The following is a 26,932-nucleotide window of genomic DNA, read 5'->3' on the forward strand; positions in this document are numbered from 1 at the left end:
TCTACTAAAAACACAAATTTAGCTGGGTGTGGTAATGGGCACCTGTAGTCCCATCACCATACTCGGGAGGCTGAGCCAGGAGAATCACTTGAACTTGGGAAGCAGAGGTTGCAGCGAGCCGAGATTGTGCCACTGCACTCCAGCCTGGGTGACAGAGCGAGACTCCGTCTCAAAAAAAAAAAAAAAAAAAAAATTCTAGTGCTGCTCAAGAGGCCTCTAGAAGATTTGTTCATGGATGTTTACATTGTGCCTTTCAGGGTACACTTTTTAAAATCTTATTTTACAGCCAAATACATAATTATCTGATTTGTCAGTGGTTTTATTCTCCATTGTGAAATGTAAAGTAATGATGCAACCTATAATTGATGTGAATAATTTATTTTGCAATTACTATTTATGTCAGTATCAGCAAATACTACATTCATTTGTGTAGATGATATTAATCTACAGGTTTTATGGATTATTAGTTCATTTCATCCTCACAGCATCTCAAGAGGTTGGCACTAGTTTTACTCCCAATCACCTAGTGAATTTGATCTAAAGCCCTACAAGAAAGGAATGGATGAAACTTGACTGAGTCTATCTTTGAAGGCTTTACTTACATCAAGTGTTTTAGAATATCTTTTTTTGTATGGAAAATACATTCTAGGACCGGATTAAGAAATGTTACTCTAGGGCCAGGCGCGGTGGCTCATGCCTGTAATACCAGCATTTTGGGAGGCTGAGGCAGGCAGATCACCTGAGGTCAGAAGTTTGAGACCAGCCTGGCCAATGTGGCAAAATACCGTCTCTACTAAAAATACAAAAAAATTATCCAGGAGTGCTGGCGGGCACCTGTAATCCCAGCTACTCAGGAAGCTGAGGCAGGAGAATTGCTTGAACTCAGGAGGTGGAGGTTGCAGTGAGCTGAGATTGCACCATTGCACTCCAGCCTGGGCAACAGAGCGAGAATCCGTCTCAAAAAAAAAAAAAAAAAAAAGTTATTCTACCCTGTGAAGTCATGTTCCCAAATTAGATGTAAATCCTGTGTTAAATTGATTTAATATTTAGGTCTAAGATCCACCTAGGAGTGATTTTATGTGTAATGTGAGGTTATAGATCAGATTTTATTTTTCCCTGTGGATATATTTCTTGAAATATTTATCGAAAAATCCACATTTCCCCAATTAATCTTATAAATCATTTGTGTATATATGCTTGTGTCTGATTTGCTCTCTCCTTTTTTTTTCCATTGGTTTATTTCTCTGTGAAAATATCACACTATTTTAGTAAGACACTTCATTTAACACAAGAATTTTCTCTCTAGGGCCTTCTCTTAGCCAAGTGTGCTATTATATAAAGAAGAAAGAGTGAAAACCTCTATGCCTTGAACCTACACCAATATTCTCAGTTGTCCCTTGAATAAAGAGAATTTAGAACTCACTATTACTGATGACACTTAGGTCTTTAATGTTCTTGTGAATCTTAGACAACCCCCACAACATCATTCCCTGCTTTATTTGCTTAGTCCATTCTTGGTGGATTTTATGAGATGTCAACACTCCTCATTAGGATTCCCTCCTTCTGAAGCCTTTGGGACTTTCTACCCACCCAGCAACCACCAGAGGTGGCAGAAACCCCTGCAGACATCCTTCTTGCGCAAGCGCAGTTGTACCATGAATGCGGTCTTCCTGCTGCAGACCACGCCCACCAAGGGCGGGGCCACATCCACTGCAGCTGAGCTCAGAGCCTTCTGTGGGGTCTGCAGTGGCAAGGCCAGCTGCCCCCTGTCTTCCCTCTGGAGCTCTTTGAGGAATGCAGTTCTTTTGCATAAGAAAGGCTTTTCTCTCCAGTCATTCTGCTTGCTGATCAAGAACACTTAACAGCTTCAGGCTTTCCTGGTAATATTCATTCTTGCTTTTGTGTTTTTGTTTTAAGGTCCAAATATCTTTAATACTTGTATGCAGTTTTCTTTTTTATAATTTCACATAAACATCATCTAAAACCAACTTCGCATGTTCGCATTCTGTATTAACAACTTTCATTTTTGTGTTTAAAAATACATTCATAATCATTTTTTCAAAATATCTTGTCAGTTATTTTCATCTTTTCCATCATCATTCTTTACCAGTGCAATGGAAATATTACTTTTATTAGGAAAAGCAGATGTCACGCGGTTTTTAGTGTTGTCGAGAAATTTCCTATGAAACATCTCTGGTTGAAAAGGAGAGGAACAAAATTTTATGTGAGGCACAAGATCAGATATGCTCAGAATTGCATGCTTTAATAAAGGCTGTGATTATTTGCATTATATTGTTTAGCTTGTTCTAATTGTAAAAGGTAGACAAAGAATTAATTTGTGTGGACAGAACATTGCGACTCCCATTCTAAATGTAGAGACAGTCACTGCACTGCGCAAATAGGAATGTCGTCATATTGTTTGCTTTTCTCCTTACCCCAAAACTGTAGACATTGGCTGGAGTCTTTGATTTTTTTCCCAACTTGCTTTTGTAATTGTCGGCATGATGTTTGCACAGATAACCAATGATATAGATATATTTTTTTTCTTACTATTTGATGAATGATTAATATTTTGGGTTTTTTTTAATGTTTTCAGTGAATCAAAAATATCATTCAGAAAATGTTGCCATCCATATCCAGGTAGCATATAGTTTTATAATCTGATCTTGTAATAAGGAAATTACAGTCCTTATTGATTTTCTGTTATTAGTTAGCATTTTTTAAGTTTTCATGCTTGTGAGTATTTGGGAATTTTTTTTTTTTTTACTCTGTCAATAATTTAACACCTTTGTATTGGTCATCTGGGTCGATGTCTGTTGTTTAGGCTGAACCTTTGACACTCCTCTGAGGTAGTTTTTATGTGAATTTGTAACCACCCAAGGGATTCACCTTGCCAGCTGTCTAGACAGAGCCGATTTATCAAGACAAGGGAACTGTAATAGAGAAGCAAGAATTCACCCAGAGCCGGCTGTGCAGGAGACCATAGTTTTATTATTACTCAAATCAATCTCCCTGTAGGGGGATCAGGGGTTTCTAAGAATAATTTGGTGGGTAGGGGGTCGGAAAGTGAGGAGTGCTGATTGGTCATGTTGGAGATGAAATCATAGGGAGTGGAAGCTGTCCTCTTGCGCTGAGTCAGTTCCCCGGTTGGGGCCATAAGATCAGATGAGTCAGTTTATTGATCTGGGTGGTATCAGCTGATCCATCGGGAGCAGGGCCTGCAATATATCTCAAGCACTGACTGAGCTTAGGTTTCACAATAGTGATGTTATCCCCAGGAGCAGTTTGAGGCGGTTTAGAGTCCTGCAGTCTCCAGCTGGATGAATCCTAAACCGTAATTTCTAATCTTGTAGCTGATTTGTTATTCCTACAAAGTCATGATGGAGGGGAGTTGTTTTGGGAAAGGGCTGTTACTGTCTTCATTTAAAAGCTAAACTATAAACCGAATTCCTCCTGAAGTTCGCGGGGAATGAACAAGGGCAGCTTGGAGGTTAGAAGCAAGATGGAGTCAGTTAGGTCAGATCTCTTTCACTGTAATAATTTTCTCAGTTATGATTTTTTGCAAAGGTGGTTTCAAATTGATGGCTTAGTGTCTTGGGTAGTGAAAATGGAATTCCTCAACCTGAATTGAACATGGATTTCCTCCTGAAGAAACAATTTAGGGCTCCAAAAAGTAAACCAGGAGCCTGGCACAGTGGTCACACCTGTAATCCCAGCACTTTGGGAGGCTAAGGCGGGTGGATCATAAGGCCAGGAGTTTGATACTAGCCTGGACAACGTGGTGAAACCCTGTCTACTTAAAAAAAAAAAAATACAAAAAATAGCCAGGCATGCTGATATGCACCTGTAATCCCAGCTACTCGGGAGGCTGAGGCAGGAGAATTGCTTGAACTTGGGAGGCTGAGGTTGCAGTGAGTCAACATCGAGCCACTGCACTCCAGCCTGGGTGACAGAGAAAGACTCTGTGGGGTATGATGAGGTTTCTCTTCAAATAGCCTGATCAATCGTTTATTCTTTAATTCATAGTAACCCCCACCCCCACCCCCTTTTCCTTTTTCTCTTTTTTCTTTCTGCCTTTGTTGCATGCCCGGACATGCCACAGTAGCAGGCTTATCAGTACCAGCTCACATTCCTTTCCTTATTTGGAAAGGAGACTAGCTCTCTAGCTCATTGCAGACACCCCTTCCCCTTTTCCCCTCTCTCCCTTATGTGCCCACCTTATCTAAAGAAAGTTCAAATGTCTAGCCAACCAGGATTAGTTCAGACTGTGCGACCTGACCTCCGCCAATGGGGAAAGGGTACAGGGGCAGGACTTGGGGCAGGAATAAAGACTCTTGTGCCCCTTTGTTCTGGTGTGCTTTCATGGTGACTGGCCAAGGAGAAGCACCCCTCTGCGCAGAAGTAAAATTGCTTTGCTAAGAATCCTTTGTTTGAGTGTTCAATCTCCCTTAGGATTTTGAGCATTATTCCCAACCATTCAATCCAAAAAAAAAAAAGAAAGTAGACCAGGATTGATTTAGGGCCTGTATTATAAATTGTACAAATGCCAACAAGATTGTATTCCACTAGAGGAACGCATTCTCTAGTGAAGGAAGCATTCCTGCAGGATGAGTCCCTGAGACTCACTAGCAAATTTCATACAAGTAATGAAATCCTCAGTCTAATGGAATAAAAACAATTCCGGGGGCATTTGTTAAAGATGTATAAGATGTGAGAAACCAACAGACTAACAGCATTGATACTTTATGGATATTTTTATTCCAAATTAATAGATGTGTTACAGGAAAAGGGTCCTGATCCAGACCCCAAGAGAGGGTTGCCGATATTCAGGGCCAGTCTGCAGAGTAAAGTGAAAGCAAGCTTACTAAGAAAGTAAAGCAAAAAAAGAGTGGTTACTCCATAGACAGAGCAGCCCTGTGGGCTGCTGGATTCCCATTTTTATGGTTATTTATTGATTATATGCTAAACCAAGGGTGGATTATCCATGCCTCCCCTTTTTAGACCATATAAAGTAACTTTCTGATGTTGCCATGGCATTTGTAAACTGTCATGGTGCTGGAGGGATGTAGCACTGAGGACAACCAGAGGTCACTCTCGTCACCGTCATGGTTTTGGTGGATTTTAGCCGGCCTCTTTACTGCAGCCTGTTTTATCAGCAAGATCTTTATGACCTGTATCTTGTGCCAGTCTCCTGATGTGACTTAAAATGCCTTAACCATCTGGGAATGCAGCCCAGTAGGTCTCATCCTCATTTTACCCAGCCCTATTCAAGATGGAGTTGCTCTGGTTCACATGCCTCTGACAGATGGACATTTGTTTGCCAAGCAATGCTGCAATCAGGGGCTCTGGATTTCAGTCCTCCATACAGAGAATGTCAAGGGCAGACCTTAATAAAAATAAATAAATGAATAATCAAATTTTTTAAATTACCTCTTTCATTCTTTTATTGTATTATGATCTGACACCATTAACTTTAATTTTCTTGCATATGGAGAGTAACTTGACACAAACTGTGGTATTTATTTAGTGAAGAAAAGAGACAAGATGATTCCCAAATTTAAAGGAAACTGGAAGTTTTGTGGGAAACAAATGGAGGAGATAAGACTTACCAGTTTCTACTTATTTTAATGAGAATTGTGTTGTTCATTTATAAATACAAAGCTCCATATAAATTACAGATGCTTTTGATTTATGATGAGGTTACTTCCAGATGAACCCATCACAAGTTAAAAATGTCATCAGTCTAAAATGCATTGAATATACCTAACTTACTTAAAATCACAGCCTAGCCTATCATCCTGAAGTGTGCTCAAAACACTTATATTAGCCTAACGTTTGGGAAGATCATCCACACAAAGCCTATTTTATCATAAAGTGTTGAATATCTCATGCAATTTATTGAATACTGTACTGAAACGGAAAAACAGAAAGATTGGACACTCAAAGTATAGTTTCCATTAATGTGTATTGCTTTTATTTAATTTAAAAATTTTAAGTTGAATCATAGCAAGTGAGGAAGCCCATATATTATAAAATGTAATAAGTTTACCAGCCACAAATAACAACAAATCATAGGAAATGCAGGGATTGGGTTGAGGTGAGGTGGTTCAACCTGTTATAGCCATTTCCTTCATCTCTAATGGGCTGCCCTTCATCCTTGGGGTTGTTGCAGGGTGGCTGTGCAGTGCAAAGGGCACAAGAATTGCTTGAACCTGGGAGGTGGAGGTTGCACTGAGCTGAGATTGTGCCACTGCACTCTAGCCTGGGCAACAGAGTGAGACCCCATCTCAAAAACATAAATAAATAAAAGGATAATATCTCTGTCAAAGTACAGTGATGCATTGCTTAATCATGGAAATACCTTCTGAGAAATGCATTGTTTGGCGATTTCATCTGTGTGCAAACATGGAGAGCATTACACAAACCTAGAAGGCATAGCCTACTACACATCCAGGCTACATGGTACTTACTATTGCTCCCAAACTATAAGCCTATAAGCATGTGACTGTCCTGAATACTATAAGCAATTGTAACACAATGATAAGTATTTAAACATGTAACCTATCTAAACATAGAAAACATAAAAATATGGTATAAAACAAAAAATATTGTTCAGTTGTATAGGGCAGTTGCCATGCCTGGAGCTTACAGGACTGGAAGTTCTTCTGGGTGAGTCAGTGAGTGAGTGGTGAGTGAATGTGAAGACCTAGGACATTACTGTATGCTACTGCAGACTTTAGAAACACCGTAAACTAAGGCTACACTTAATTTATTAAAAACTAAAGTAATTGTGCTATGACATTGTGACAGCTTTGACATCTCTAGGTGATAGGAAGTTCTCAGGTCAATTATAATCTTATGAGAGTACCCTCCTATATGTTGTCTTTCCTTGACAGAATAAAATATCATTTTGAGAGGCATGACTAATGAACACATAAGAGTCAATTTAATATTTATTTTAAAAGCCCTTCCATAGTTATAAAAGCATAAGTTTTAGTCACATCAAAATATAAACAATCTTGAAATTAATTCATAAGTAAATCAATAGATATCTTGAAATTGTGCTTATGATAGTTCTAAACCAGACTTTAATGCAGAATCTTGGATATCTTAATCACACTGTGTGGCAGGAAGACTGATGGCAATAAAACATTTCTTAAAAAAGAGGCTGCAGCATTTTCTGTGCAATTCGCACCATTCCTGTTCACACCTGTTCTGTAAGTGTTGCTGCAGGCGATCCTGTAAGAAATGACAGCAGGTTGCAGCACAAGTTCATGCAAACAATGAAAAGCATGTCATGGCTACCACTAGGCTAACAGCTATTGTAATAAAATTTGAAATAAAATAGACTAGAAATGATGAAATATGACAATAACATTGGAAATATTTATCAAGGGAGCCATATTAATGTAAGCGAATTTTAGAGAACAAAATACTTTTCCTAGGTCTGCAAGGACAAAACTGTCCAGAAGAAAAGAAGAGGGACAGATGAGGTAGAAGCAGCATGGCCCATGAGAGGGGCTCTGCAGTGGATTGAGGGCGGGGAGGCTGGCAAAAAGGCTGGGCAGAATCAGGGCTCACATCCTGACCTGAGAACAGAAGAGAGCACAAGAAACAGGTTCATCTTCAGGTACAAATCCTCTTCAGATTGAAAGAGAGATGGAGTGTCTAGGGAAGTAGGCAAGCATTTGGGGAAGGAGAGTCACTGATTCATTAGTCAAACACAACAAAAATCAAAATCTTCTGTGTTGCTGTTTGTCCACTGCATGTGTGGGGCTCACAGGGGAACAACATAGACAAAGTTTCCAAATTCTCAGGTGTTTAAGACCAGTGAGGATTCAGAAAACTTAACAGAAACTAAACTGCAAGTGCAAGAGCTGCCCTTAGGAACTCAGGGGACAGGCATCAGGCCTGGGATGGGATGGACAAGAGGGGCCTTCAGGAGGAGGAGCATTGGAGGAGATGCTGGAGAGTGAGGGGCAGGGGGTCCACCAGACAGGGGAGGGAAAAGGAAGAGGAAACAGTGTGTCTGGCACAGTTCAGGGCATGAGATAAGGGCAGTGGGTTGGAAGGATCGCTGGGATGAATAATATATGAGGAGGCAGGAGCAGGAAGGACACACCATAAAGGGCCTGAGCAGGGGAGGGAGGACAGCTCTGGAAGTGATGCAGAGGCTGCTCCCTGAGGACTGCATTCTGTGGGGAGGAGTTCGAACGCCTTTTCTTCTTTTAAGTGTTACTCACAATCCATGAGATCTACTGACAAGGAAGACAGTTGGAACAAGTAAGGATAGTCCTTGTTTGATGGGAAGGAGCAGTAGTATTACCAGGAGGGGTTGGTGTTGGGGAGGGGCGAGGGTGGGGAAGGGCAGAGAAGTTTCTGTCCCCTCAGCCATTTTGCAGATGTAGGTTGGATCACTGGATCACAAATTCACAGTGGCTGGCTCATGGCCACCTTGCATCACAGGGTGAGAGCGGCCTCACAGGAAACTGCAGATAAGGGGGGTTCCCAGCTGCACAGAAGAAGGACATCAGGTAACTTTCAGTCAAGGTTGGCAGGGGGCTGCAGAGGTGGCAGCAATGATGGTGGTGGGCAGTGTGCAGACTTGTAGGGCACTGTCTCCATGGACATACAGATTTGCACGCATCTGTGTCTGCATGTCCTCTCGGTGTTCTGACATTCTTACAAAATCCTCATGAATTTCTCATTGTTCTGAGACCATAACATGTATTTTGACTTTTTTCTACCACATGTACCCTTTCATGTGTACCTAGCAAAATTTACCAAAATTCCTTATTCCTGCGTGTTCATAAGCAGGAGTTCAGTTTAGGGTGTTCTGTTTTCCTAGTTAACTGTGGACACATCTGTGTTCTGGAAACTATTAAACTCTCAATACTCGTTTGAAAATTCCAGTTGCTTTATCTTTTACTTAGCTTTCACTTTATTTACAGTACTCTGTCTTTTCTTCTGCTTACTTTGGATTTCGTTTGCTCTACTTTTAAGTTTCCTATGGAGGAAATTTAGATTATTGATTTTTAGATGTTTTCTTTTTCTTTTCTTTTTAATTTTATTTATTTATTTATTTATTTTTATTTTATTATTATTATTATTTGGAGAGGGAGTCTCTCTCTGTCGCCCAGGCTGGAGTGCCATGGCGTGATCTCTGCTTACTGCAAGCTCCGCCTCCCGGGTTCACACTATTCTCCTGCCTCAGCCTCCCGCGTAGCTGGGACTACAGGCGCCCACCACCATGCCCGGCTAATTTTTTGTATTTTTAGTAGAGACGGGGTTTCACCATGTTAGCCAGGATGGTCTCGATCTCCTGACCTTGTGATCCGCCCGCCTTGGACTCCCAAAGTGCTAGGATTACAGGTAAGAACCGCCGCGCCCGGCCCCTTTTCTTTTTCTTTTTTTTTTTTTTTTGGTGGAATTTTGCTTTTGTCACACAGGCTAGAGTACAATGGTGCAATCTCAGCTCGCTGCAACCTCTGCCTCCCGGGTTCAAGCGATTCTCCTGCCTCAGCCTCCCTAGTAGCTGGGATTACAGGCGCCCACCACCATGCCCAGCTAATTTTTGTATTTTTAGTAGAAACAGGGTTTCACCATGTTGGTCAGGCTGGTCTCCAACTCCTGACCTCAGGTAATCTGCCCACCTCAGCCTCCCAAAGTTCTGGGATTACAGGTGTGAGCCACTGCAACTGGCCAATGTTTTTGTTTGTTTGTTTGCTTTGTTTTTAATAGATACATTTTCCCCCATGCTCCCTCACTGCATTCTACAAATTTTGATAAGATGCATTTTAATTTAAACTTAGTTCAAAATGTTGTTTAATTTTCTCTTGAGATTTCTTGCATCATGTGTTATTTAAAAGTGTGTTAGTTAATCTCCATGTATTTTGAAGTTTACCAGTTATGTGCCTTTTATTGATTTCTATCTTAATTTTATTGGGGTTTTAGGGTATATATTTGTTAACATAAAAATCATGAGATCTATAAATTTGGAAAGAAAAAGAGCTATAAATATTCTTGAAGGTAGCCCTACAGCATGTATACTGAACAAACATGCATGTAACCTATGACCCATGTTCACCTTGGTGTGGAGACTGAGGTTTTTTTTTTTTTTGAGACAGAGTCTTACTCTGTCCCCCAGGCTGGAGTGCCATGGTACCATCATGGCTCACTGCAACCTCTGCCTCCCAGGTTCAAGCGATTCACCTGCCTCAGCCTCCCAAATAACTGGGATTACAGGCACCTGCCACCATGTCCAGCTAATTTTTGTATTTTTAGTAGAGACAGGGTTTCACCATGTTGGCCAGGCTGATCTTGAACTCCTGACCTCAGGTAATCCACCCGCCTTGGCCTCCCAAAGTGCTATGATTACAGGTGTGAGCCACCACGCCCAGCTGAGACTTAACATTTAAATGTATTACAGTTAGGCCCTACACACAAAAGCCCCTTTCAGGACACAAAGGCAGACAAGTACACAATCTCTAGAAACCAGTCAGACCCAGTCCATGTTTGGTGGGCTCTTATCAGGATAAAGTTACTGAAATCAGTCTCTTGTGCAATCAAGGCTGTAGCGATGGCTGTTGGAACAGAGGCTGGAGTTAGCGTCTGGCGGTGGATGAGCTGCAAATTGTTTTAAGATTGTTTATGTGGAAGTCAGTGCTTGCTTAGCTGCTAGAGAAAAAGATAAACCTCCTGTCAGTTAGAACATAGTTTACTCTTCAACTATAGGGGTGAGTGACTTAACCCTTGCCTGTCATGGCCTTAGGTCTTGTTTATAATTTGATATCTTATTGCCACCAAGAAGAGTTCATTCCCTCATTCTTATGAACTCTACTTTAATATGAATGCTGGTCAGTTGTTGTGTCTAAACTGCAAAAGAGACAGATAATAACGAGGCATGTCCCACTTCCTGTCCCATCATGACTGGAAACTCAGTTTGTACAGTTTCCCTGGGGTCCCGTCTGTTCAGTCAGTTGGGGGGCTTAGGATTTTATTTTTAATTCTCATAGAGGAGTGTTGAAGTCACCGACCGTAATGGTGGATTCATCTATTTTTCCTGTTTTAACAGTTTCTGCCTCGTAGTTTTATGTTCTGTTGCTACATGTTAGAATTCTTATATCTTCTTGGAAAATTGACCCCACTATTATTATGTAATGCCTTTCTATTTCCCTGATAATTTTTCTGACTCTATAGTCAGCTTTTTCTGAAATTAATATAGCTACTCCTGCTTTTTCTATTTGCTTGCTATATTTTGTTCCATCTATTTACTTTCAGTTAATATGTGTCTCCATTTTTATTAAATAACAGATAAAATGAGATGTATGTACTATGTATAACATGAGGTTTGAATAATAATGTGCATTGTGGAATGGCTAAATCCAGCTAATTAACATGTGTATTACCTCACATAGTTATCATTTTTGTGGAGAGAACACTTTCTATCCACTTTTTAAGCATTTTTTTAAATAGACACAGGCTCTCGCTCTGCACCTAGGCTGGAGTGTAGTGGTTTGATCACAGCTCACTGCAGTGTAGGCCTCCTGAGCTCAAGCAATCCTCCTGCCTCAGCTTCCTGAGTAGCTGGGACTACAGGTGCACACCACCATGCCCAGCTAATCTTTAGCGTTTTAAAAATAAGACTTATGTTTTTAGCTAGAGAAACCATATGGTACAATAGATCTCTGAAATTATTCCTCCTCTCTGACTGAAATTTTGTATCCATCCACAAAACTTCTGCCCAACCCCACCCTCAACCCCAGGCTCTGGTAACTACCGTTCTACATCCCCACTTGTACGAAATCACATTTTTTAGATTTCATATGAGTAAGATCTTGAGGTACTTATCTTTGTATGCTTAACATTTCAGTTAACATAATGTACTCCAGGTTCAACCATATTGTCACAAATGACAGGACTTCCTTTTTATATGCCTCAGTAGTATTCCATTGGGGATATATATATAATTTTCTTTATCTGTCAGCGGACACATAGGTTGATTCCGTATGTTTGCTATTGTGAACAATGTTAAACACTTCTCATTGAGGAGTGTTGAAGTCACCAACTATAATAGTGGATTCATCTATTTTTCCTGTTTTAACAATTTCTGCCTCATAGTGGTTTGAACAATGCTAAAATATACATGAGTGTAGATATCTCTTCAACATACTGATTTCATTTTCTTTGGATATATAGCCAGCGTTGGGATTGCTAGATCTTATGGTAGTTCTATTTTTAATTTTTTGAGGGGCCTCTATACTTTTTTCAATAATGGCTGTACCGATTAGCATTCTCATCAACAGTGTGCAGGGGTTTCCTTTACAACACCTGTTATCTTTACTCTTTTTAATAATAGCCTTGTAACAGGTATAATATCTCATTTTGATTTTAATTTACATTTCCCTATATCTGTCTTTATATTTAAATACTTTTTTTTTTTTTGGGACGGAGTCTCACTCTGTCGCCCAGGCTGGAGTGCAGTGGTGCGATCTCGGCACACTGCAAGCTCCGCCTTCCTGGTTCACGCCATTCTCCTGCCTCAGCCTCCCGAGTAGCTGGGACTACAGGCGCCCGCCACCACGCCCAGCTAATTTTTTGTATTTTTAGTAGAGAAAGGGTTTCACCATGTTAGCCAGGATGGTCTCGATCTCCTGACCATGAGGTCAGGAGATCATGGTCCTGACCATGATCCACTTGCCTCGGCCTCCCAAAGTGCTGGGATTACAGGCGTGAGCCACTGCGCCCGGCCTTAAATAAGTTTTCTCTAGAGAACATATGGTTAGGTCTTGTTTTTTGATCCACTCCAACAGTCTGTGTCTTTTCATTGGTGGTTTTGAACCATTGACAGTCAATGTGATTATTGATACAGCAGATTGATATCTACCATGTTTATTTCTGCTTTTCATTTGCTGCCCTTGTTCTTTGTTCCTCCTCCTGTCTTCCATTTGTTTGCTTCCCTTTATGGTTTTAATTGAGAATTTCATATGATCCTATTTTCTCTTCTTAGCATATCATTATATTTTCTTTTTATTTTTAAATATTTTAGTAGTTGCCATATGAAATAAAAACTTTTTCATATTTTAGTTGATATAACAGATAACAGTTTGTTAAAAACAAAAATTGTAGCCATTTATTTGATGAGGTATTCTTATGTTTATAGTTTGAGTGTGTGTGCATGTATATGGGTATGTGTGTGTATATATATATATATATACACACACATACACATATGCATGAATGCTCATATATAAATGCAATGAATGACAGCAATAGTACAAATTACCAAAGTACAAATGACTATTGTTTCCTTATTATAGGCAACTCACACTACTTGTGAACTGATAGAGTGTTATTTGAAAGGGAGTTTGAATTAACTGTAAATTTAGGGACTGGCTATTGGATTAAGGTCCTCCATTCCTTGGCTGGCTGTTGTCCAGAGGCTGCATTCAGCTCCTTCCCATGTTGGCTTCTCCCACATGGCAGAATGCTCCATCAAAGCTACAAGGGGAGAGTTTGCTAGCAAGACAGAAATAATGATTTTACATAGCATAATTACCCATGTGATGTACCTTCAGCTGTGCTCTATTCTCTTGTTTCAAAATAAGTCAAGGTTGCTGCCCACACTTACAGGGAGAGGATTAGAATGCAAGGTTGTGTTCACCAGCAGGTGGGAATCACTGGGTGCCAATCTAGGGTCTGCCTGCTGTGTCAGATCTTCTCCAACCTGCAACAGTTTCTCAGTGTTCAATTATTTTGTATAACCTGAATTCTTTTGAAAAGTACCAGTCAGGTGTTTTGTGGAATGTCCTACAAAATGGATTAGTCTCATGGGTCTCATTATTACAATAGAGATATGCATTAATTTAGACACATGTATGTGGGTGTTAAGAAAAACTGAACAATGTATTACTTAGAAATACAAAAGAAGAGACCAGGTGCAATAGCTCACACCGGTAATCCCAGCACTTTGGGAGGACGAGGTGGGAGGATCACTTGAGGCCAGGAGTTCCAGACTAGCCTAGGCAACATAGCCAGACCCTATCTCTAACCACAACAACAAAAATTTAAAATTAGCCAGGCATGGTGGTGCACACCTGTGGTCCCAGCTACTAGGGAGGCTGAGGCAGCAGGATGTCTTGAGCCCGGGAGGTCGAGGCTAAAGTGAGCCATGATCACACCACAGCGCTCCAGCCTGAGCTACAGAGTGATACCCTGTCTCAAAAAAAATGGGGATATGCACTCAGGGGTATTCAACAATATTGACAAGGTTTGGCGTATTATACTGGGAAGGGAATTTATAAAAAAGAAACTTGTTAAATTTTAGAATAGTTTAGATATACACAGCAGTTGCCAAGATAATACAGATCATTTCCTTATGCTTAGCATATAGTTTCCCTTATTATTAATCCCTTACATTAGTGGGTGATATTTGTCACAATTCATAATTCAGTAGTATACATTATCCTTCTCTATGATTCACATTTTATGTAGAATTTTTCTTCTACCGAATGAACACTTTGTGTTCCAGGATTCCCTCCAGGAGACCACATCACATTTAGAAATCCCATCTCATTAGGTTCCTTCTGCCTGTGACAGTTTCTCAGACTTTCCTTGTTACTGATGACATTAACATCCCCAATTTGGGATTTCTCTGACGTTTTTCTCATGATTATACTGGAGTTGGGTTTGGGGAAGGAAGATCACTGAGAGAAAATGCCACTGTAACCACATCATATCACGGGTGTCTACTATCCACATGATTCATGCCTGTTGATAGCAATTTGATTACCTGGACAAGGTAGCCTTTGTCAAATTTCTTTACTGTAAAATTATTTCTTTCTCCACTTTCCCTGTTTCACTTTTTGAAAATAAGTCAGCATACATAGCACATACTTAAGAACAAGAAATTTATGCTCTACCTCCTTATGAACTGAGGACCTAAAACAAGAGTTGAGAACTCTTTACTGTATACAGTTGGCCTGTTCTCCACCATTATTTCATACCATTTATTTATACCGTATTGAATATGATATGAAATTATATATATTCAGTTTACATCTCCCTTATACTCCTTTATTTCATACCTCAAATTGTTCCATTGTTGGCCATTGGAAGGTATCTCAGTTGGCTCCCATATAATTTTGAAATAGCCACATTATTTTGGTTAGATTTTGCTTGTTTGGTGGTTCAATTGTAATGTTTCATATTTTCTTACTTTCAGGCACTACAGGGTCCTCCAGGCCAATTGTGTTTATTTCGTGCCCAAGCCTGGTACCCATCATTTCTTCAAGGGTCCTAGTTTCTTTTATTGGAAAATGGCTTTTAAAACAAAGATACAGACCCAGGTATATTCATTGATACTGGGTCATCTGTCGATTTGAGGCGTAGTCAGCTGACGAAACAATGAAACGTACCTGTGTATGCTAACCCACACATATACACATATGTGTAAATATTTCCTCATATGTTCATATATAACTTGATTAACTTAAACATAAATTCCTACTAATGTCTCCAGCACTACATGAATATAATATAACTTGAATCAATCTCCCCATTCCCACTACTTGGTTGTAACCCCCACTCTAACAGTGAGTGAGTTGGCCTTGTTAACTTAATCACCAAGTTACAGGCTACATGCATAGTGGCTTCAGAATTGTTCATCCACACTCTCATGAAGAACAACATTACCAACTCAAGTACAGTGCTCATAGCAACTCCTTGGACCTTTAGATGCAGAATCTTCACTTTGTACCCAAGTTACTTAGGTCAGTTCTTTCCCCCGCCTCCCAGCTTCCTTTAGTGAGGTTATATCATATATTTCTTATTCATTTTTCTTATTTTCTCTGTATTCCTCTATGGGATCCCTCAACCTACAAATAATTTTTTTTTTTTGTTTTTTTGTTTGTTTCTTTGTTTTTTGAGATAGAGTCTCACTCTGTCACCCAGCCTGGAGTGCAGTGGGGTGTTCTTGGCTCACTGCAGCCTCCGTCTCCCAGGTTCCAGCAATTCTCTTGCCTCAGCTTCCCAGGTAGCTGAGATTACAGGCATGCACCACCACGCCCAGCTAATTATTTAGTATTTTTAGCAGAGATGGAGTTTCACTATGTTGGCCAAGCTGGTCTCAAATTCCTGACCTCAGGTAATCCACCCACCTCGGTCTCCCAAGTGCTAGGTTTACAGGCATGAGCCACCACGCCTGGCTTACAAATAATATTTTTAATTTCCGTACATTTACGTTCACTGTTTGTATTATAGTTATGCAGGGTTTCAAAAACAATATGATGTGGTGACCATGCAGGAAGGTTTTATTACCCTAAAGAAATTCCATCTACTTCACCTATTTCACTGTCCTCCTTGGAGAGTCCCTAGTTAGCATTAATCTGTTTACTATCTCTATTATTTTACCTTTCCCAGGGTGTCATATACATGGAATTGCACAATCTGTCATCTTTTCAAACTGGCTTCCTTAACTTAAAAATATGCCTTTAATTTTATGAAGTATATCTTACGGTGATTTAGATTTGCATTGCCGAAGGACTAATGATGTCGATCATCTTTTTATGTGCCCTTTGGGGATACATATTCTTTGAAGAAATGTCTATTTATACAATTTACCCATTTTTAGTTGGTATTTGTCTTTTATTTTTTGAGATGTGACAATCTTTTATATATTCTGAACAGTAGACCCTCATTACCTATATGAGTAGCAAATATTTTGTCTCTTTTTTTTTGAGGCAAAGTCTCGCTCTGTTGCCCAGGCTAGAGTGCAGTGGCGCAATCTCGGCTCACTGCAAGCTCTGCCTCCCCGGTTCACACCATTCTCCTGCCTCAGCCTCCCAAGCAGCTGGGACTACAGGCGCCCACCACCACGCCTGGCTAATTTTTTTGTACTTTTGGTAGAGACGGGGTTTCACCATGTTAGCCAGGATGGTCTCGATCTCCTGACTTCATGATTCGCCCGCCTCAGCCTCCCAAAGTGCTAGGATTACAGGCGTGAGCCACCACGCCCGGCCTTTTGTCCTCTTTTTAGGGTTGTTTTATACTTCTTGATAGTATATGTTGAATGACAAACATTTTAAAAAATAGATCGATTTATCTATTTTTGCTTCTGTTACTTGTTTTTTGTGTTATATCTTAGAAACCATTAATTTCAGACCATGAAGATACATTTTTAAAATAACTTTTTTTTTGAGACATGAGTATCACTTTTGTTGCCCAGGTTGGAGTGCAGTGGCACAATCTCAGCTCACTGCAACCTCCGCCTCCTGGGTTCAAGCGATTCTCCTGCCTCAGCCTCCCAAGAGGCTAGGATTACAGGTGCCTGCCACCACACTAGGCTAATTTTGTATTTTTAGTAAAGACAGGGTTTCACCATTTTAGCCAGGCTGGTCTCAAACTCCTGACCTCAGATGATCCACCCACCTACCATACCCGGTCAAAAATACATTTTTTTTGGAAAATATAGTTTAGACTGGGTGCAGTGGCTCACGCCTGTAATCCCAGCACTGTGGGAGGCCAAGGCGGGTGGATCACCTGAGGTTGGGAGTTCGAGACCAGCCTGACCAACATGGAGAAACCCCGTCTCTACTAACAATAAAAAAATTAACTGAGTGTGATGGCACATGCCTGTAATCCCACCTACTTGGCAGGCTGAGACAGCAGAATCGCTTGAACCTGGGAGGCGAAGGTTGTGGTGAGCTGAGAGCCCACCATTACACTCCAGCCTGGGCAATAAGAGTGAAACTCGGTCTCAAAAAAAAAAAAAAAAAAAAAAAAAGCTGGGTGCGGTGGCTTATGCCTGTAATCCCAGCACTTTGTGAGGCTGAGGCGGGCGGATCACACTGCACTCCAGCCTGGGTGACAGAGCGAGACTCCGTCTCAAAAAAAAAAAAAAAGTTTTCCTCATTGAATTGCCTCGACAACTTTTGCAATCCATAGACCATAAATGTCAGGGTTAATCTTTGGACAGTCACTTATATTCCATTGACCTATATCACTGTCCTTATGCCAGTACCACAATGTCCTCATTACTATCACTTTATATTGTTTTGAAATCCCATTATCCAACTTTGTTCTGCTTCTCATTACCAGTGTGGTTCTTTTAGATCTCATGAATTTCCATATGAATTTTAGAATCAGCTTACCAATTACTCCCGCCTTGCCCGCAAAAAAAAGCAACAGGGATTCCCATAGCACAACGACATCTCTCTGCTGGACAGCAAGAGGGTGTGTTCAGGAACCATACCTAGTCTACAAAGCCATGGGACTACATACCACAGTCCCAGGGACAACCACAAAATCAAGACTCTTCTTTTGTTTTTGTTTCTTTTTTTTTTTTTTTGAAACAGAGTATTGCTCAGTCACCCAGGCTGGAGTGCAATGGCACGATCTCGACTCACTGCAACCTCTGCCTCCTGGGTTCAAGCAATTCTCCTGCCGCAGCCTCCTGAGTAGCTGGGACTACAAGTGCCCACCACCACGTCTGCCTAATTTTTTGTATTTTTAGTAGAGACGGGGTTTCACCGTGTTAGCCAGATGGTCTCGATCTCCTGACCTCGTGATCCACCTGCCTCGGCCTCTCAAAGTGCTGGGATTACAGACGTGAGCCACCGTGCCTGGCTGACTCTTCTTTTTATGGTCTGAAATCACGGAGTATATTCTCCACATCTCATTCCTACCTTCAATGAGGAAATTAGTTCCTGGGATCTGATGACCTGGAGTGAGAGATGCAGCTGATCTAGACCACATTTCTCACTTCTGAGATCAGAATAGCAAATATGTATGTACTCGTAATTTGGACATTTGCAATTCAAGAAACCTCACACCTCCCAGAGCATACTTCATTCACTCCATGAGAAAAAAACAAACTCACTTAAATATTCATCTTCAGAAAAAAAAAAAAAAAGGCTGCCGGCCGCGGTGGCTCACGCCTGTAATCCCAGCACTTTGGGAGGCCGAGGCGGGCGGATCACAAGGTCAGGAGATCAAGACCATCCTGGCTAACACAGTGAAACCTCGTCTCTACTAAAAATACAAAAAATTAGCCGGGTGTGGTGGCAGGCGCCTGTAGTCCCAGCTACTCGGGAGGCTGAGGCAGGAGAATGGTATGAACCCGGGAGGTGGAGCTTGCAGTGAGCCGAGATCGCGCCACTGTACTCCAGCCTGGGTGACAGAGTGAGACTCTGTCTCAAAAAAAAAAAAAAAAAAAGGCAGAGTGGCAGACCAAAAACGAGCCATCTGTCAATCTGGAGTAGGAGTGACCAATGTCAGAGTGGCAAATGAGGGCTGATGAGCTTTGGTTCTCAGGCTTAGAGTAAAGGTGGTAGATGCAAAACTGTCTATCCACCGTGGGTTTATACTGATAAGTGGGCAGTAAATGAAAGAATAGTGTAATCAGCTGATGTTAGAGTGCACCTTTTAACAACGTTCAAGTACAGATGCATCTTAAAATTGACATTGTAAAAACAAAGTTTGCCAGAATCTAGTCATAATATGGCTGTCCTTGTCTGCACATGCATGAACTTGATCTGAAAACCTTTGATTGACGTCTTCTGGTGATATGATCACCATCAAAACTTACAGAGATGCTGTCAGTAGGTTGAATAGATAATCTCACAAATAGGAGAGTAGGACTCTGTCAAGAAATGTGATGTCACCAAAGTTCCTGATTAGCAAAGATGATGATAATGTGGGGTAAATCATGGACAGGGTGTGTTGAAGGTGATTCAGAAGAGTTTGATCTGAGTGACAGGAATTTTAGGAATGCTGTTGTTAGTGTATTCTGCTTATATTTTCCATCTTTGTCATCATAGAAGTGATATAAGACTAATATCTGCATTTATAGTAGTTGAAAGTTTTTTTCAGTAATAATATAAAATTGTAAGTGATAAGATGTATTTGTCCCATAGTCTACGAATTTATTCCTATATTGTGACATAAAATAATGATGCATTTTACAATTGACTCAAATAATAACTATTCCAATTCCTTAGAAAACACTGTATTAGAAAATGCTGACTTCGTGTTTAGTATAGATGTGCTATTAGTCTACAGGTTTTAAGTATTATTAGTTCATTCAATTCTCACGACATTTCAAGAGGTAGGCAATATTACCACTCCCAAGTTCCAGTTGTGAATCTGAGCTAAAGCCTTACAGGAAAAGAGTAGAAAAACCTGAGCTTGACTTTGTCTGTCTCCAGAATCTTTGTTTACATCAACTATGTTAGAATATCTTTTCTTTTATATGATAAATACATCCTAAGTCTAGTTTCAGAAATTGTGCTTTACACAATAGTCATGAAATTATTTTTCTCAATTTCAATCTAAATGCTACATTAAATCGTTTTTACGTTCAGGTCAATGAACCATCTGGTGATCATTTTGTATGTAATGTGAGGTCAAAGGTGAGATTTTTATTGCCTCCCCCCCCCCCCAAAGAAGGATATTCAGTTTCCTAGAACATTGATAGAAAAATCAATTTTCCCCCCATTGAACTTTAATATGTATGTATAAGAGTTTTCCACTGGGCATGGTAGCTCACACCTGTAATCCCAGCAATTTAAGTGGCTGTGGTGTGAGGACTGCTTGAGCCCAGGAGCTTGAGACAGGCCTAGGCAACATAGAGAAACACTGTCTCTACAGAAATAAAAATTTTAGGCCAGGTGCGGTAGTTCATGCCTGTAATCCCAGCACTTTGGGAGGCTGAGGCGGGCAGATCACCTGAGGTCAGGTGTTCGAGACCAGCCTGGCCAACATAGTGAAACCCCATCTCTACCAAAAATACAAAAACTAGCCGGACATGGTGGCACATGCCTGCAGTCCTAGCTACTCGGGAGGCTGAGGCAGGAGAATCGCTTGAACCTGGCAAGTGGAGGTTGCAGTGAGCCGAGACTGTGCCACTGCACTCCAGCTTGGGCGACAGAGCAATACTTTGTCTCAAAAAAAAAAAAAAGAAATAAAAATTTTAAAAATAAGGAGTGTTCAACACTCTTTCTACTTGCTAACACTTATGCAGCGTCAAATCTTGCCTTTTAATATTTGTTTTTAATCTGTCTTGCAGACTAATGTCTTTATCACTTGTGTACATTTTTTTTCCTTTGGCCACATAAGTATCATCTACAACCCAAAATACATTTCTCCTTTATTTAAAGCACAAGTCAAGCAGACGTTCAACAAATAGGCAATAAAAATCAGATTAAAGATACTGTAGGTCCAGGAGCTGTGGCTCATGCCTTTAATCTCAACACTTTGGGAAGCTGAGATGGTGGATCACCTGAGGTCAGGAGTTTGAAACCAGCCTGGCCAACATGGTGAAACCTCTTCTCTGCTAAAAATACAAAAATTAGCTGAGTGTGGTGGCGCGCGCCTGTAATCCGAGCTACTCAGGAGGCTGAGGCAGGAGAATCGCTTGAGCCCAGGAGGCAGAGGTTGCAGTGAGCTGAGATTGCTCCACTGCGCTCCAGCCTGGGCCACAGAGCGAGACTCCATCTCAAAAAAAAAAAAAAAAAGATGCTGTAGTAGGAAATGTGCATTACTCTGTTGAAATCCACAAAATGCATGAGCATACAACCCAAATTTAAGTGGCAATTGAAGGTTTCCTCGAAGAGGCAGTTTGTGATTGAATAGATGAAGAATAAGCAGCTGAAAACCATGTAAATTAGAACTAATAAATACAAAGGATGATTAGTATTGAGGTAGAGAATGGGAATGTATAGAATGCAAAAAAAATTGAGACATCGCAAGGAGAGCAGCAATTTCAGTACACTTGAAGGAAGCTAGAAATATATACCAGGGCTAGATTTTTTAAAGATATTTAATGCCATGTCAATGTGTTGGTATTTTATAATTTTCTGTAGTTCCAGACATTAACTAGGGTGTGCTCACTTAGGAACACAGCTGTTGAAATTGTAAAATGAGAATTTGGGTCTCATACATTTGAAGAAAAAAATATATGGGGTTTAGGTTCAGATTCTGTACAGACAAAGGAAAAGTATGGGTGGGGAAAATGTGAGACAGCCTGAGATCCAGGAAAAATGGCCACAGAAAATTTTCGTATTTTCAGATAAAATCTACTCTGCAAGTTAGACCTCCTTACGAAAGATGCTAGTTCAATAATGAACTCTCCACCTGGAAAAGGACATTTCAGCTCCAAGTCCAGGTTGCTTTCATGCCTTAAAGTCACCTTATTTGTATTTCAGAAGCACGTGCTACACTAGCTTTAGGGAATGAAGAACCATGTGCTGACAGTGCCATCTAGCATCAACAGAAACAGGAACCAATGGCAACCTAAATAAGTACAGAAAAAAAGGTGGGGTCCAGGAACCAAGAATGACTGCTTATTTGAGCAGGATTTTTACAATTTATTTTAAAACTTAAAACATAATGCACAGATGCTGTGGAATTAAAGAATGCAACCTAGGCCGGGCGCGGTGGCTGACGCCTGTAAGCCCAGCACTTTGGGAGGCCAAGGCGGGCGGATCACCTGAGGTCAGGAGTTTAAGACCAGCCTGGCCAACATGGTGAAACATCTTTACAAAACACACACACACACACACAAACACACTAGCCGGGCGCAGTGGCGCGCGCCTGTAATCCCAGCTACTCGGGAGGCTGGGGCAGGAGAATCGCTTGAACCCGGCAGGAGTATGTTGCGGTGAGCCAAGATCGGGCCACTGCCTGGGCGACAGAGCGAAACTCCGTCTAAAAAAGAAAAAAAATGCAATCTAATAATGTCCAGCAACGATACAGGGAAGCCTGGCCCATACTCACTTTTCCAGTCACCTGCTCTTAAGTAGTGCACGGGTTAAAGAACGATGTGAGTGCTAGTGGCTGATTCTTTCACTTACAAACATGGATGTACATGATTGTTACCATGGACAAACACATAAAATTTGATTGTAAAACTAGTTGACTCTTAACTGTGATTGTAAAACTAGTTGACTCTTAACTGTGACACATTAAATCCTTGAGTAAATGAGTGTGTGTTTCCATACATATATTCAGTACCACTACAGTTCACAAAATGAACGGGACTTCTTAGGTTAAAGCCTTGTTAAGTTATTCTTTAAAACGTTTTCCAATCTGATAGAGAGCTCTGGCGTATTCGCTCAAGTCTCCGTGGCGGGTCTGGGGCTCCTGAAGCCCCACGGGTCTCACTGCTGCCCCCATGGCTATTAGCGCAACCACCGCTGCTACGCAGCCCGCAAGAAATGCGCCACCGTTCTGAGCGGCTGACAAACCCGCAGTGCGCTACGGGAACGTCACCTGACAGTTGGGGAGAACGGCAGCCCGCAGGGGCCCGTCTTCTGCGCGCCTGCACAGCGCAGGCGGAATTGGGGCGCCTCTTCTCCTTCCGGTTTCCGTTTCCGTGCGCCCCGAGAGTCTGTTCCGCTTATGGCGCCCGCCGGGAGTCTCCCTTTCGTCGCAAGCGTTAACCTGCCTTTTACTCGTAAAAATTTGCTCTCTAGGCTTCGTATAATTGTTCTGGTCTTGCACTTTATATGTGCATTAGCCTTGAGTTTGCTTGTTGTTTTCCCATGAAAAATTGTATTGTATTTCTGTAACAGCCCCTCCTCTTGTTACATAAACATTGACCAGTAATTGTATATCCTTCCCTCTCAATATTAACAATTTTATCTTTTTTGCGTTCTTTGAAAAAAACGAAATCCTTTTCAAAAATACTGAACTTGTCATTTTTAAGAAATGAGACACTACTTTAATCATTTCTGTATTGTCCTTGAGATTCTTTATATATTCTTCATTGTTTATCTTTTCCAGTAATATTCCTTTAATATGAGAGGACTTGTAGAGGCTTCAGGGTCACACTTTCGAAACCCAGAGTTTTAGTATCTCATTATAGAATATTTGTAATTTAAGAAAAATTATACAAGGTTGAATTTTCAAAAATATATTTTAAAATATATTTTTAAATATAGTCCTCCGGAATGCATAAGGACAGTACAACTTTCAGCTAGTACTTTTTAAGTGATTATTTTCTGCCACGTATTCTTTTGAAATTATGCATTTAGGCCGGGTGCGGTGGCTCACGCCTGTAATCCTAGCACTTTGGGCGGCTGAGGCAGGCAGATTGCCTGAGCTTGGGGGTTCGAGACCAGCCTGGGCAACACGGTGAAACCCCATCTCTACTAAAATACAAAAGAAATTACCCGGGGGTGGTGGTGTTCGCCTGTAGTCCTAGCTACTCGGGAGGCTGAGGCAGGAGAATTGCTTGAACCTGGGAGGCGGTGGTTGCAGTGAGCCGAGATCCCGCCACTCCACTCTAGCCTGGAGGACAGAGCGCGATTCCGTCTCTACCAAAAAAAAAAAAAAGAAAGAAAAAAATTATACATTTAATTGAAGCTCAGAAAATATATGTGTAATGTGTTCTATGAAATGAAACATTGTTTAGATGAGAAAATAAATGTAAAATGCATTTGCCTTTTCGAAGCAGCAATTAGTGGCGAAGTGTGAATACAAAACCAATCTTCTTTCTGCAGAGACCATGTCTGTCACCCTTGTGCTGGAATGAACAACATCACATATTTTTTTGTTTGCATATGGCCTGAGGGTCAAATTCTGCCCAGCATGTTTGCTTTCTTTTTTAAATAAATATTTATTGGAACACAGCTATGCTGTTCATTTTTGTATTGCCGATAGCTGCCTTAATGCTACAATGGCAGTAGTTGCAAGAGACAGAATAACCCATAAAACCAAAATTATATACTCTCTAGCCTTCCTATCACTCACTGTTCTGTCTGGTGTTGGGGCAATTCAGTCTTTGGTATGCTAATTTGGATGAGATTCACACTTGGGCTGTTGGAGACGAGGGAGTGTACCCGTGAGTTAATCAGCAACTCCAAGAGGTCCATTTCCCAAGCATCTTTCCTTCCATAACTTCACAGTAATTTTCGTTTCCTCATGTCTCCTCTGGCCAATATTTTTCTACTTCTGGGGTAGGCGGTCAGAGGAAAGAGAAAAAAAGGAAAATGGTGAAGTTGGACCCACTGTCTTGGACCTATGACGACTCCTGGCAGAGAAAGGTTTTCCCACTTTTAGTTTTTGTTCTTGTGAACTCCCTGAGCAGCCACTGTCATGACAACATGATGGCCTGAGAGGTGGAGTAGAAGAGATTGGAGAAAAGGGCGACAGAGTGAGACCTTGGCTCTAAAAGAGGGGGATGGTGGTGGAGGGATGGGAGGAAAGGGGGATTCTTCACTCTTGAGTTCCGTTTTCAATCCTCGAACTTTTCCTGGAGCCCGCAGTCTGCACCACAGCCTCACTTCTGGGTTTCTGCCTGTCTTAAATTCAGGCCTGGGGATAAGTGAGAGGTAAAAATTAAAATTCATCACCAATTTAGTAGTACTTCACAGTCCAGTGTTATTCCTTCATTTCTGTTACTACTTTGTCCTCAAACAGCTGTTCCATACATTTTATCCAAGTTTTATAGCTATATTCAGTAGGAGAGACAGGGTAGAAAATACTTTATCTTTCCTGAAAATGGAACCCTAATGGGAGCCTGATGAATTTTTTAATTGAAGCCAAAATAAAAAAATTAATATGTGCTCATAAATTCATATTTATACTCATAAAATATGACATTCAACCCAAGTTCTTCATTTTAACACTTACACCTTTTTTTTTGAGACAGAGTCTTGCTCTGTTGTCCAGGCTGGAGTGGAATGGCACGATCTTGGCTCACTGCAACCTCTGTCATCAGCGTTCAAGCGATTCTTGTGCCGCACTACCAGGTCTTACTACATTGCCCAGGCTGGTCTCGAATTTCTGGGCTCAAGTGATCCTCCCTCCTTGGCCTCCCACAGTGCTGGGATTACAGGCATAAGCCCCCACGCCTGGCCCCAACGAATTTTAATCTACTAAAAAGAAAATTATATTTGCTTTACCTGTGTGACATTTGAATAATGATGGTCCATGCTGGCTTTACATTTCACTTTTATGAACTAAAAAAAAATTGAGCCTCCACAGGGCAAGTCCTCTTCTCTGCATGGAAGATAGGCAGGTGTTCAGAGCATAGAAAGGTACTGCTGCCCCAGGTAATGCAGTCAAGAGGGAATTCAAGCATATGGAGGTGATTTTCATTGCTATCAAGAGTGTGGTTTAAAAAGTCACAGTAAGGGCCGGATGTGGTGGCTCATGCCTGTAATCTCAGCACTTTGGGAGGCCAAGGCAGGTGGATCACCTGAGGTCAGGAGTTCGAGACCAGCCTGGCCAACATGGTGAAACCTTGTCTCTACTAAAAATACAAAAAAAAAAAACCAGTGAGCTGGGCATGGGGGTGGACACCTGTAATCCCAGCTACTTGGGAGGCTGAGGCAGGAGAATTGCTTGAACCTGGGAGGCAGAGGTTGCAATGTGCTGAGATTGTGCCATTGCACTCCAGCCTGGGCAACAAGAGCGAAACTCCATCGAGAAAGAGAGAAAGAGAGAGAGAGAAAAGTCACAGTAAGGCACCCTAGCAGAGTGAAACAAAAACTAAAAAAAAATCGTGTTCCAGCATAGGCCTGAGCATTTAAAAATCGAAGAACCGTGGAAATATTAACAATTACATAAAGCGCATCTAGATTTTGAAGTCATTTCACGCAATATTCATGAGTTCTGGGTTTATCAGTTATTCCTCAGCTTTATTTGGTGTATCAGTTTTAGGAATGTGTATGTATAATCGTCAAGTCTTCTATCTGAAAGGTACCAGAACAAAGCCTGGCTTTAGGATCAGATCCTGGGCAGGCAAAAGAGCGCTAGAGGCGGAACAAGATATCCTTCCTATCTGAAGTGGCCATGGGTTTTCAACTGACAGCCTTCTCCTCATCCACTTCCACCTTCCCCGATGCTCTCAGAGGTAGACTGTGAAGGCCTCTCCCTAACCACTTTCTAGCTGCCTCTTCATATCCTTAGTGTATCATTTCTCCAAGCT

At 41.1% G+C, this 26,932-nt stretch overlaps 1 long non-coding RNA gene across 2 annotated transcripts in view; it reads left to right on the forward strand.

Annotated features, from left to right (window-relative positions):
* Positions 1-1,688: 1,688 nt before the first annotated feature.
* The window catches only part of LOC129527078 (uncharacterized), a 60,559-nt gene continuing 35,315 nt past the window's right edge, over positions 1,689-26,932 (forward strand). Inside the window, exon 1 of one of the 2 annotated variants that reach the window (XR_010131149.1) lies at positions 1,689-1,880. This is a non-coding gene — a long non-coding RNA (uncharacterized lncRNA). The remainder of the gene's footprint in view (positions 1,881-26,932) is intronic. The other variant, XR_008671970.2, reaches the window with a different exon arrangement.

This window comes from Gorilla gorilla, chromosome 16 (assembly GCF_029281585.2).
Source record: "Gorilla gorilla gorilla isolate KB3781 chromosome 16, NHGRI_mGorGor1-v2.1_pri, whole genome shotgun sequence".
Taxonomy (NCBI): Eukaryota; Metazoa; Chordata; class Mammalia; order Primates; family Hominidae; genus Gorilla; species Gorilla gorilla.